Source organism: Arachis hypogaea, chromosome 3 (assembly GCF_003086295.3).
Source record: "Arachis hypogaea cultivar Tifrunner chromosome 3, arahy.Tifrunner.gnm2.J5K5, whole genome shotgun sequence".
Taxonomy (NCBI): Eukaryota; Viridiplantae; Streptophyta; class Magnoliopsida; order Fabales; family Fabaceae; genus Arachis; species Arachis hypogaea.
In genome coordinates this window covers 28721191-28734485 of record NC_092038.1, presented here as the reverse complement: position 1 = coordinate 28734485, position 13295 = coordinate 28721191, and the positions used below count along the sequence as shown (strand labels likewise).

Here is a 13295-nt window from a genome sequence, read left to right as displayed (position 1 = left end):
AACTACTTTTAGAGATTCATTTTGTAACTCATGACATTTTACATCTGATATTGTATCTTCTACGGCATGAGTCTCTAAACCCCATAGGTGGGGGTGAGGAGCTCTGCTGTATCTCAATGGATTAATGCAATTACTACTGTTTTCTTTTCAAATACACTTGATTCTGTTCTAAGATACTCACTCGTACTTCAATATGAAGAATATGATGATCCGTGACATTCATCATCATTCTCAACTTTATGAACGCGTGTCTGACAACCACTCCCGTTCTATCTGAGCTCAACGTAGTCATTGGGCGACAGCTTGAGTGCGTATCTCTTGGGTCTCTGATCCACGGACCAAGTCCGTGAGATTAGAATCTTCGTGGTAGAGGCTAGAACCAATTGATAGCATTCCTGGGATCCGGAAAGTCTAAACCTTGTCTGTGGTATTCCGAGTAGAATCTAGAAAGAGATGACTGTGATGAGCTTCAAACTCACGAATGTTGGGCGCAGTGACAGTGTGCAAAAGGATAGAGAGATCCTATTCCGACACTAGTGAGAACCGACAGATGATTAGCGTGTGGTAGCTGTACCTGGTATTTTTCATCCGAGACGAGAGATCCGATAGTTGATTAGCGGTGCAGAAACCATGCCTGGTATTTTTCATCCGAGAGGATCATACAGCTTGCCATGGAAGGAAACCATGCGTGTTTGGAGAAGAAGACAATAGGAAAGTAGAGATTCAGAAGATAGAGCATCCCCGGACCCTCAACCTGTTCCTCATTACTGAATCACAAGTATAATTTATTTCATGTTATTTACTTTTCATAAATAAAATCAGTTTTATCACAAATATCCTGACTAAGATTTACAAGATAACCATAGCTTGCTTCAGGCCGACAATCTCTGTGGGATCGACCCTTACTCACATAAGGTATTACTTGGACGACCTAGTGCACTTGCTGGTTAGTTGGGCAGAGTTGCAAAGGTGTGATTGCAATTTCATGCACCAAGTTTTTGGCGCCGTTGCCAGGGATTGTTCAAGTTTGGACAACTGACGATTCATCTTGTTGCTTAGATTAGGAAGAATTTATCTTTTTGGTTTAGAGTCACTAAATTTGAGTATTTTATTATTGTTTTTGTTAAAATTTTAAAATCCTTGTTTTCTTTTTCTAGATTTTTTCAAAAATTTTAATAAATAGATAAAAAAACCAATAAACTAATAATTGAGTCTTCTGTTTGAGTTCAGTTTCATGTTTTAAGTTTGATGTCAATTGCATGTTTTTTATTTTCTTTCAATTTTTCGAATTGTATACTCTTTTTATTCTTCATATTTTCGAGTTTTATGTTCCTTGTTCTTTCTTGATCTTCAAGTTATTCTTGTTTATTTTTCTTGTTTGATCTTTAATTTTTCTTGTTTTGTATCTTTCCTTGTTTTTCTTGTGCATTTTCGAATTATTAGTGTCCAAAGTATAAAAATTTTTAAGTTTGGTGTTCTTTGTGTTTTTATTTTTTTTAAAGATTTCCAAAATTTGTTCTTGGTGTTCATCTTGATCTTCAAAGTGTTCTTGGTGTTCATCTTGACATTCAAAGTTTTCTTGTTTGTTTTCTTTGTTTTGATCTAAAAGTTCTAAGTTTGATGTCAGTTTATTATTTTTATCTTTCCTCATTAAAGTCAAAAAAAATATCTTTTCTCTTTATTTTAATTGAATTTTCGAAATTTACATAAAAAAATTCAGATTTTTATTTTAAAATTTTTATCTTATCTTATCTTAGTTTTAATTTTCAAAATTCAAATCTTTTTCAAAAAAATCAAATCTTTTTCAAAATCTTATCTTATCTTATTTCAAATTCAAATTTCAAATTTCAATTAAATTCCAAAATTCAAAATTCAAATTTCAAAATTTAAATTTAAAATTTTAAAAATCAAACCTTTTCAAAATTTAAATCTTTTTCAAATCTTTATCTTATATTGTTGACTTTTTCAAAATTCAAAATTCAAAATTTAAATTTCAAAACCTTTTAATTTAAAAACTTATCTTCTCTTACCTAACTTATCTTATCTTTTCTAATCTCAAAGCTTAAAATCAAATCTTTTTCAAATCTTTTCTCTTATTTATTTTCTTACAAGTATCTTTAATTTTAAGACATATCCTTTTCAAAACTTCCTAACCACTTTCTCTCTCTTCATTTTTCGAAAATCCTCACCCAAAAATTTTCAAATCTTTTTAATTAATTAATTAATTTAGTTTTCTAATTTCGTTTATTTCTTTTTCTTTTCTTAATTTTTGAAACTTGCATCATTTTTTTATTATTTACTTTATTTTAATTTCGTTAATTTCAAAAAAAAGGGATAAAATTTTTTATTTACAATCCACATCATCTCTCTTTCCCCATCATGGACCTAAGTGGAAATGAACAGTCCAGAAGGACTCTGGGGTCATATGCTAACCCCACTACTGCTTCATATGGGAGTAGTATCTGTATACCCCCCATCAGAGCCAGCAATTTTGAGCTAAATTCTCAGCTCATTATCATGTCTTCCATAGGAAGACCCTACTGAGTTTCTGGCACAGTTCTTACAAATTGCTGACACAGTACGTGATAAGAAAGTAGATCAGGATGTCTACAGATTATAACTATTTTCATTTGCTGTAAAAGATCAAGCTAAGAGGTGGTTAAATAACCAACCCACAGCAAGCATAAGAACATGGAAACAGTTATCAAACAAATTCCTGAATCAATATTTCCCTCCAAAAAGGATGACACAGCTAAGGCTGGACATCCAAGGCTTTAAACAAGAGGATAATGAATCTCTTTATAATTCCTGAGAGAGGTACAGAGAGATGCTAAGGAAATGCCCCTCTGAAATATTTTCAGAATAGGTGCAGTTAGACATCTTCTATTACGGGCTTACAGAAAAGGCCCAGATGTCTCTATACCACTCAACTGGTGGATCTATACACATGAGGAAGACAATTGAAGAGGCTCAAGAGCTCATTGATACAGTTTCTAGAAATCAACATCTGTACTTAAGTAGTGAGTCCTCCATGAAAGAAGAGGTTGAGGCAGCATCCGCTGAACTTAGTCCTCCAGAACAAGTTGCTGAACTCAATCAGCAATTGCTTTTTATAACAAAATAGTTAGCAGAATTTAAAGAGATGCTACAAGATACTAAAAATGCTAACAAGAATATGGAAGCACAATTGGATCAGACAAGACAACAATTATCTAAACAGATAACAGAAGAATGCCAAGCTGTTCATTTAAGGAGTGGGAAGATATTGAATGTCTCAACTCAAAGCAGCAGAAAGCCAAGAAAGGAAAAACTGACAGAGGATGACCAGCCCAAAATCCCTCTGAGGACAGTAAGAGCCCAGAGAGGAATGATTCTGGCGTTCAAACGCCAGAAAAGGGTGAGAAGTTGGCGTTGAACGCCCAGTGGATGGCCAATGCTGGCGTCCAAACGCCAGAAAAGGGTGGCAATCTGGCGTTAAACGCCCATACAGCACCCAATTCTGGCGTTCAAACGCCAATGGAGATCATACACCTGCAAGTGCTAATAACAACCCCCTTAGGCAGGCTTCTCCAACCACTTCTGTAGGAAATAAACCTGCAGCAACTAAGATTGAAGAATATAAAGCCAAGATGCCTTATCCTCAGAAACTCTGCCAAGCGGAATATGATAAACAATTTTCCCGCTTTGCAGACTATCTCAGGACTTTTAAAATAAATATTCTGTTTGCAGAGGCACTTGAGCAAATACCCTCTTATGCTAAGTTCATGAAAGAGATCTTAAGTCATAAGAAGGATTAGAGAGAAACTGAAAAAGTTTTCCTCACTGAGGAATGCAGTGCAGTCATTCTGAAAAGCTTACCAGAGAAGCTTAAAGATCCTGAAAGCTTTATGATACCATGCACATTAGAGGATGCTTGTACCAAGACAGCTCTATGTGATGTTGGGGCAAGTATCAACCTGATACCTGCATCCACTATCAAAAAGCTTGGTTTGACTGATGAAGTTAAACCAACCCGAATATGCCTCCAACTTGCTGATGGCTCCACTAAAATTCCATCAGGCATAATTGAGGACATGATTATCAAGGTTGGGCCATTTGCCTTTCCCACTGACTTTGTGGTGCTGGAAATAGAAGAGCACGAGAGTGCAACTCTCATTCTAAGAAGACCTTTCCTAGCAACTGGACGAACCCTCATTGAAGTCCAAAAAGGGGAGGTGACCCTAAGAGTCAATGAGGATGAGTTCAAGTTGAATGCTGTCAAAGCTATGCAGCATCCAGACACCCCAAACGACTGCATGAGCGTTGATCTTATTGACTCCCTGGTGGAAGAGGTCAATATGACTGAGAGTCTCAAATCAGAGCTAGAGAACATTTTTAAAGATGTTCAGCCTGATCTGGAGGAACCAGAGAAAATAGAAGAACCTCTGAAAACTCCTCAGGAAGAGGAGAAGTCTCCTAAACCCGAGCTCAAACCACTACCACTGACCCTGAAATATGCATTTCTGGGAGAAGATGACACTTTTTCAGTAATCAAAAGCTTTGCTTTAGAGTCACAGGAAGAGAAAGCACTAATTCAGATGCTAAGGACACACAAAATAGCTCTTGGGTGGTCCATAAGTGATCTTAAGGGCATTAGCCCAGCCAGATGCATGCACAAGATCCTATTGGAGGATGATGCTAAGCCAGTGGTTCAACCACAGAGGCGGCTGAATCCAGCAATGAAGGAGGTGGTGCAAAAAGATGTCACTAAGTTACTAGAGGCTGGGATTATTTATCCTATTTCTGATAGCCCCTGGGTGAGGCCTGTCCAAGTTGTCCCTAAGAAAGGAGGAATGATAGTGGTTCATAATGAAAAGAATGAACTGGTTCCTATAAGAACAGTTACAGGGTGGCGTATGTGTATTGACTGCAGAAGGCTCAATATAGTCACCAGAAAGGATCATTTTTCTTTACCATTCATAGACCAGATGCTAGAGAGACTAGCAGGTCATGAATACTACTGCTTTTTGGATGGCTATTCAGGTTACAACCAAATTGCAGTAGATTCTCAAGACCAAGAGAAAATAGCATTCACATGTCCATCTGGAGTATTTGCCTACAGAAGGATGCCATTTGGTCTGTGCAATGCACTTGCAACCTTTCAGAGGTGCATGCTCTCTATCTTCTCTGATATGGTAGAGAAATTTCTAGAAGTATTCATGGATGACTTCTCAGTATTTGGAGACTCATTCAGCTCCTGTCTTGACCATCTAGCACTTGTTCTGAAAAGGTGCCAAGAGACTAACCTGGTTTTAAACTGGGAGAAATGTCACTTTATGGTGACTGAAGGAATTGTCCTTGGGCACAAAATTTCGAACAAGGGAATAGAGGTGGATCAAGCTAAGGTAGAGGTAATTGAAAAATTACCACCACCTGCCAATGTTAAGGCAATCAGAAGCTTTCTGGGGCATGCATGATTCTATAGGAGATTTATAAAGGATTTTTCAAAAATTGCAAAACCTCTGAGCAATCTGCTAGCTGCTGACATGCCATTTGTCTTTGACATAGAGTGTCTGCAGGTATTTGAGACTCTGAAAGCTAAGCTGGTCATAGCACCAGTCATTTCTGCACCAGACTGGACATTACCATTCGAACTAATGTGTGATGCCAGTGACCATGCCATTGGTGCAGTATTGGGATAGAGGCATGACAAGCTTCTGCATGTTATTTACTATGCTAGCCATATTTTGAATGATGCACAGAAGAATTACACAACCACAGAAAAGGAGTTGCTTGCAGTGGTTTATGCCATTGATAAGTTCAGATCTTATTTAGTGGGATCAAAAGTGATTGTGTACACTGATCATGTTGCTCTAAAATATCTCCTCATAAAGCAGGATTCAAAACCCAGACTCATAAGATGGGTGTTGCTTCTGCAAGAGTTTGATATAGAAATAAGAGACAGAAAAGGGACAGAGAACTAAGTAGCTGATCACCTGTCCCGAATAGAACCAGTAGCAGGAGCGTCCATCCCTTCTACTGAGATCTCTGAAACCTTTCCGGATGAGCAACTCTTTGCCATTCAGGAAGTACCGTGGTTTGCAGACATTGCAAACTATAAAGCTGTGAGATTCATACCCAAAGAGTACAGTAAGCAGCAAACAAAAAAATTGATTTCTGATGTAAAGTACTACTTGTGGGATGAACCATATCTCTTTAAGAGGTGTGCAGACGGGGTAATCCGTAGATGTGTGCCTAGAGAAGAGGCACAGAAGATCCTATGGCATTGCCATGGATCATAATATGGAGGACATTTCGGAGGTGAGTGAACAGTCACAAAGGTTCTCCAATGCGACTTCTACTGGCCTACTCTCTATAGAGACTCCTTAGATTTTGTACGTAACTGTGATAGTTGCCAGAGAGCTGGTAATCTGCCTCATGGTTATGCCATGCCTCAGCAAGAGATCTTAGAGATTGAGTTGTTTGATGTATGGGGTATTGACTTCATGGGGCCTTTTCCACCATCATATTCAAACACTTATATTCTGGTGGCAGTGGACTATGTATCTAAATGGGTAGAGGCAATTGCAACACCCACTAATGATGATGTAGTTCCTCCAGAAGCATATCTTCAGCAGGTTCAGTGTCCTTAGGGCACTGATCAGTGATGGAAGCACTCATTTCTGCAATAAACAGCTTGACTCTTCTCTTATCTGATATGGAATTAACCACAAAGTGGCAACTCCATATCATCCACAGACAAATGGGCAGGCTGAAGTCTCAAATAGAGAACTAAAATGAATCCTGGAACAGACTGTAAGTACCCGTAGAAGGGATTGGGCAAGAAGTATGGATGATGCTCTGTGGGCATACAGAACCGCATTCAAGACTCCTATAGGGACCTCTCCATACCAGCTTGTGTATGAAAAAGCCTGTCATCTACCAGTGGAACTAGAACACAAGGTCTACTGGGCAACCAGGTTCCTAAACCTTGATGCTAAGGTAGCTGAAGAGAAAAGATTACTCCAGTTGAATGAGCTGGAAGAGTTCAGACTCAATGCTTTTGAAAATGCTAAAATTTACAAAGAGAAAGCAAAAAGGTGGCATGACAGAAAGCTGTCATCTAGAGTCTTTGAGCCAAGACAGAAGGTTCTGCTGTTTAACTCTAGGCTCGGATTGTTCCTTGGGAAATTGAAATCTCGGTAGAAGGGACTATATGTGATTACAAGTGTGTCATCATATGGATATGTAGAGCTTCAGGATATTGACTCTGACAAAAAGTTTATTGTTAATGGACAGAGAGTCAAGCATTATCTTGAAGGCAATGCTGAGCAAGAATGCTCAAGACTGAGACTAGATTAAAGCTCAGTACTGTTAAGCTATTGACATTAAAGAAGCGCTTATTGGGAGGCAACCCAATCTTATTTATCTATGTTAATTACCTTTTCATTTCATTTTTTATTGTTATTTTATGTTTTCTTTAGGTTGATGATCATGTGGAGTCATAAAAACAGCTGCAGAATTAAAGCGGAATCAAAAACAGGATCAAAATTAGCACACCTTGGAGGACAGGCTCACTGGCGTTTAAACGCCAGTGAGGATAGCAGAATGGGCGTTTAACGCCCATGCAGGCAGCATTCTGGGCGTTAAACGCCAGAATGGGTAGCATTCTGGGCGTTTAACGCCAGAAATGGCAGCATTCTGGGCGTTCAGAAAAATGCCCAGTAAAGAAGGATTCCTGGCGTTTAACGCCAGCCAGGGTATCTGGCTGGGCGTTAAACGCCCAAAGAGGCAATCAAGTGGGCGTTAAACGCCAGAATAACACAAGGGAGGTAATTTTGTTTTCAATTTGATTTTTTTCAATTTTTCATGTTTCAATTCATAATTTTTTTGCATCAAACATATTTTAAACGTTCATCTTTCAATTTCAATTTTCAAAAATTAATAATCTTTCCAATTCTTTTTAATTCTTTTTCAATTCTTTTCAATTCCTTCCAAAACGTTTTTGAAAATTACATATCTTTTCAAAATTCTTTTCAACTCTTTTTAATTTTTCTTGCATACAGTAATAAGTTTTCAAAATTAATTGCATCATTCTTCTTCTACTCCCTTCTATTTTATTTTGCTCGAAGACGAGCAAAGCTTTTAAGTTTGGTGTGGAAAAGCTCAGCTTTTTGCTTTCTATAACCATTAATGGCACCTAAGGCCGGAGAAACCTCTAGGAAGAGGAGCAACAAAGGCAAGGAAGAGACATAAAGGAGCTCAAAAACTCCATTGGTTCTTCAAGAGGAAGAAGAAGCCACCATCACTAAGGTGGACCCGTTCTTTAATCTCCTTGTTTATTTTCTTTTCTGTTTTCGGTTTTTATGCTTTATGTTTTGACTATGTTTGTGTCTTCATTACATGATCATTAGTGTTTAGAGTCTATGTCTTAAAGCTATGAATGACTCCATGAATCCCTCACCTTTCTTAAATGAAAAATGTTTTTATTTGCAAAAGAAAAAGAAGTACATGAATTTCAAATTCTATCTTGAAAATAGTTTAATTATTTTGATGTGGTGGCAATACTTTTTGTTTTCTGAATGAATGCTTGAACAATGCATATTTTTTATAGTGAAGTTTATGAATGTTAAAATTGTTGGCTCTTGAAAGAATAATGAAAAAAGAGAAATGTTATTGATAATCTGAAAAATCATAAAATTGATTCTTGAAGCAAGAAAAAGCAGTGAAAAACACAAAGCTTGCGGAAAAAAATGGCGAAAAATAAAAGAAAAAGAAAGAAAAGAAAAAGCAAGCAGAAAAAGCCAATAACCTTTTAAACTAGAAGGCAAGGGTAAAAAGGATCCAAGGCTTTGAGCATTAATGGATAAGAGGGCCCAAAGGAATAAAATCTTGGCCTAAGCGGCTAAATCAAGTTGTCCCTAACCATGTGCTTGTGGCATGAAGGTGTCAAGTGAAAAGCTTGAGACTGAGCGGTTAAAGTCGGGGTCCAAAGCAAAAATAGTGTGTTTAAGAGCTCTGGGCACCTCTAACTGGGGACTCTAGCAAAGCTGAGTCAAAATCTGAAAAGGTTCACCCAGTTATGTGTCTGTGGCATTTATGTATTCGGTGGTAATACTGGAAAACAAAATGCTTAGGGTCACGACCAAGACTCATAAAAGTAGCTGTGTTCAAGAATCAACATACTAAACTAGGAGAATCAATAACATTATCTGAATTCTGAGTTCCTATGGATGCCAATCATTCTGAACTTCAAAGGATAAAGTGAGATGCCAAAACTGTTCAGAAGCAAAAAGCTACTAGTCCCGCTCATCTAGTTGAAACTAATCTTCATTGATATTTTTGAAATTTATTGTATATTCTCTTCTTTTTATCCATTTTGTTTTTAGTTGCTTGGGGACAAGCAACAATTTAAATTTGGTGTTGTGATGAGCGGATAATTTATACCATTTTTGGCATTATTTTTACATAATTTTTAGTATATTTTAATTACTTTTTATTATATTTTTATTAGTTTTTATGCAAAAATTGCATTTATGGACTTTACTACGAGTTTGTGTGTTTTTCTATAATTTCAGGTATTTTCTTGCTGAAATTGAGGGACCTGAGCAAAAATCTGATTCAGAGGCTGAGAAAGAACTGCAGATGGTGTTGGATTCTGACCCTCCTGCACTCGAAGTGGATTTTCTAGAGCTACATAAGCCCAATTGGCGCGCTCTTAATTGCGTTGAAAAGTAGACATCTTGGGCTTTCCAGCAATATATAATAGTTCATACTTTGCCCGAGATTTGATGGCCTAAATTGGCGTTAAACGCCAGCCAGAAACTTTCTGGCGTAAAACGCCAGAACTGGCACACTTCTTGGCGTTAAACGCCCATTTTGGCACCCAGGGTGGTGTTTAACTCCAATTTGAGGCATATGCACGTGGAAGCTTGAAAACTCAGCCCAAACACTCATCAAGTGGGCCCTGGAAGTGGATTTCTGCACTATCTGCACTTAGTTACTGATTTTCTGTAAACCTAAGTTACTAGTTTAGTATAAAAACTACTTTTAGAGATCCATTTTGCAACTCATGATATTTTACATCTGATATTGTATCTTCTACGGCATGAGTCTCTAAACCCCATAGGTGGGGGTGAGGAGCTCTGCTTTGTCTCAATAGATTAATGCAATTACTATTGTTTTCTTTTCAAATACGCTTTATTCTGTTCTAAGATACTCACTCGTACTTCAATGTGAAGAATATGATGATCCGTGACACTCATCATCATTCTCAACTTTATGAACGCGTGCCTGACAACCACTCCCATTCTATCTGAGCTCAACGTAGTCATTGGGCGACAGCTTGAGTGCGTATCTCTTGGGTCTCTGATCCACGGACCGAGTCCGTGAGATTAGAATCTTCGTGGTAGAGGCTAGAACCAATTGACAGCATTCCTGAGATCCGGAAAGTCTAAACCTTGTCTGTGGTATTCCGAGTAGGATCTGAAAAGAGATGACTGTGACGAGTTTCAAACTCACGAATGTTGGGTGCAGTGACAGTGTGCAAAAGGATAGAGAGATCCTATTCCGACACTAGTGAGAACCGACAAATGATTAGCCGTGCGGTAGCTGTACCTGGTATTTTTCATCCGAGACGAGAGATCCGACAGTTGATTAGCCATGCAGAAACCGTGCCTGGTATTTTTCATCCGAGAGGATCATACAACTTGCCATGGAAGGAAACCATGTGTGTTTGGAGAAGAAGACAATAGGAAAACAGAGATTCAGAAGACAGAGCATCTCCGGAACCTCAACCTGTTCCTCATTACTGAATCACATGTATCATTTATTTCATGTTATTTACTTTTCATAAACAAAATCAGTTTTATCATTAATCTCCTGACTAAGATTTACAAGATAACCATAGCTTGCTTCAAGTCAACAATCTCCGTGGGATCGACCCTTACTCACGTAAGGTATTACTTGGACGACCCAGTGCATTTGCTGGTTAGTTGGGCGGAGTTGTAAATGTGTAATTGCAATTCCGTGCACCAGCCAGCTAGACCGGAAACATAAGAAATCAAGAAAAGAAAACACATACTTGTTCGTTATTGGACCAGCTTCTGTGTTTGCTTTCACCTAAAATTGAGCGTGGTCTAAAAGCCTTGTTTTTAACGTCAGCAATTAATAAGGTATCCGTTACTCCATTTTTATTTTTTGGCTATAAGTAATGGATAATTAAAGTTGTTATACAATTTGTTTCTCTTTGTTTTAGACTTTTAGCAAACCAAGTATTACTAAGTAACTAGGTTGCCAATGATAAAAGTAAGGAATGTGAAATGTGAATTGATCCGTCTCCATCTGGAGATTCTAATTTTAGTATTTTACAGATAATAACATCTTTCAATTTAAAAAATGATTATCGCTATATCCTTTGATTAACCATGAATTAATGTAGTTACCGCTGTAGTATATACGCTTTTGAAAGATGCTTATAAAAATTGACAACAGAGATTGAGTAATTTACATTAGTGAAGTGCATTTGTTTTTTTCACATTAGATGCTAAAAAAACCTTTGTATATCCTATGTTCTTCTGATCCTTGCAAAGTTGACAATACTTTGTGCATGAATCTCAAAAGAATAAAGCTATAAAAAAAAGCCATCTACATAAATGGAAATGGAATAGCACATGCCATGGTTCATAATTACTAGTTTTCAGTTTAGAACAATAGGGTAATGCAATTATATAACCCAGGATAGCTGTGAGTTTTTTTTAAAAGAAAATTATTCACTTCAGGGTGGTGGTTAGAGATTGATGTATGCTTCTCATTTTCAGTGTATCTATAGTTGGTACAACCTAGGTCTCTTCTCTCTTTGCGAATTCGTCATCGGTGGTGGTTGTGAGATGACAGATGTTTTTGGTTTGCATAGTTATCATTTTTGTACACGCTATAATTTACTTTTCTGCTATTCTACGTCATCGGTAAGGTGGCTCTGCTCCTCTAAAATTTTATCTCACTCTTTCTTATTTAATGATTTCTTCGACTCAATCCTCGTTTGGCTTTGGAGGATAAATATTGATGAAGAAACGGTGAGCAAAGATGTCGCTGGAATCGAGAGGTGGCCAGTGGGGTTCTCAATGTGCCTGCGCGGAGGAGGGAGTTCGAACAAGAGGCGCAAAATGAACAAGGATAGAGTGGTTCTTCCGATTCCTGAGCACTCACCTTCTGCCATCATCGCCATCCCTTGCGGTGCTGCTGTTACCGGCGCCACAATGGGCTTCTTCTATGGCGTGTCTGAACGAGATCATGAGCACTAGGGGTGCACAGACCCGGACCGGCCCGGCCCCGAAGGAATTTGGGCAGCGAAGACCCGGACCCGAAGTGACCCGGGGTGGACCCGGGAAATAAAATGAAATCAGAAAGGGAAGTGAAGCCGGGACCGGGCCATGGCTCGGGTCACCCGGACCCGGCCCGGTGGCCCGGCCATATACACATTACACACACACAAACGCGTTACAGGTTTGAGGTTTCTAATTAGGGGCTAGGGCAACACAGAACACGCATCGCATTCACTGCCTCGTGCCTCCTTCAGCAGCTCAGCGCCTCAGTCCTCAGCCATTGAGGCTCACCCCCACACCCCAAGTCCCCACTCCGGCACTCCCCACGCCCCACTCCGGCTCTGGCAGTCGCCACTCCCCACGGCGCAGGCCGATCCGATGACCCTGACCTCATTTTCTCTCCCCACGGCCCACTCCGAGTCTCGCGGCACGCACCACGCAGTCGCCGACTCCTTCCTTTCTCATCTCTTCACAACCCTCCGTGTATCACCCCAATCACCGCCGAAGCTCTTCGTTCGACGGACGACAGTGACGACGTACGGTGCTGCCCTGCTTCTCGGCGACGTTGCTCTGCTCTGCTCTGCTAGTCCTGCTCCCTCTGCTCTGCTCTCTTCTCCGGTCTTCTTTTCAAGTCTTCTGCTCAGGTAAGTAATTAATTTTATTATGTCATTAATATTCTGATTAAGGATTAGGGTTTTTGATAAACAGAATTTGTGAATTTTGGTTGTAGGTGTTGATTTTCATTATTAGAACTCTGATTAGGTGTGGCTGTTGATGTGTGTTTAGCTTATTCTTTGTTCTGATTCACTGTTTACTACTGATTTCTGGGTTTACTAATTCTTTACTGAGTAGGTGTGGATTTACTGATTCTTTACTGATTAGGTGTGGATGTTGATGTGTGTTAAATGATTTGTTTAGCTGATTAGTTACTGATTATCTTGTTCAGTTGTTCTTATATGACAAGTTGAGCTGAACTATATTGTACAGGTGCAT

General features: G+C 38.8%; 1 pseudogene; it reads left to right on the top strand.

Moving 5' to 3' along the window:
- Positions 1-13295, top strand: part of LOC140183355 (uncharacterized) — a 177511-nt pseudogene that overhangs the window by 35701 nt on the left and 128515 nt on the right.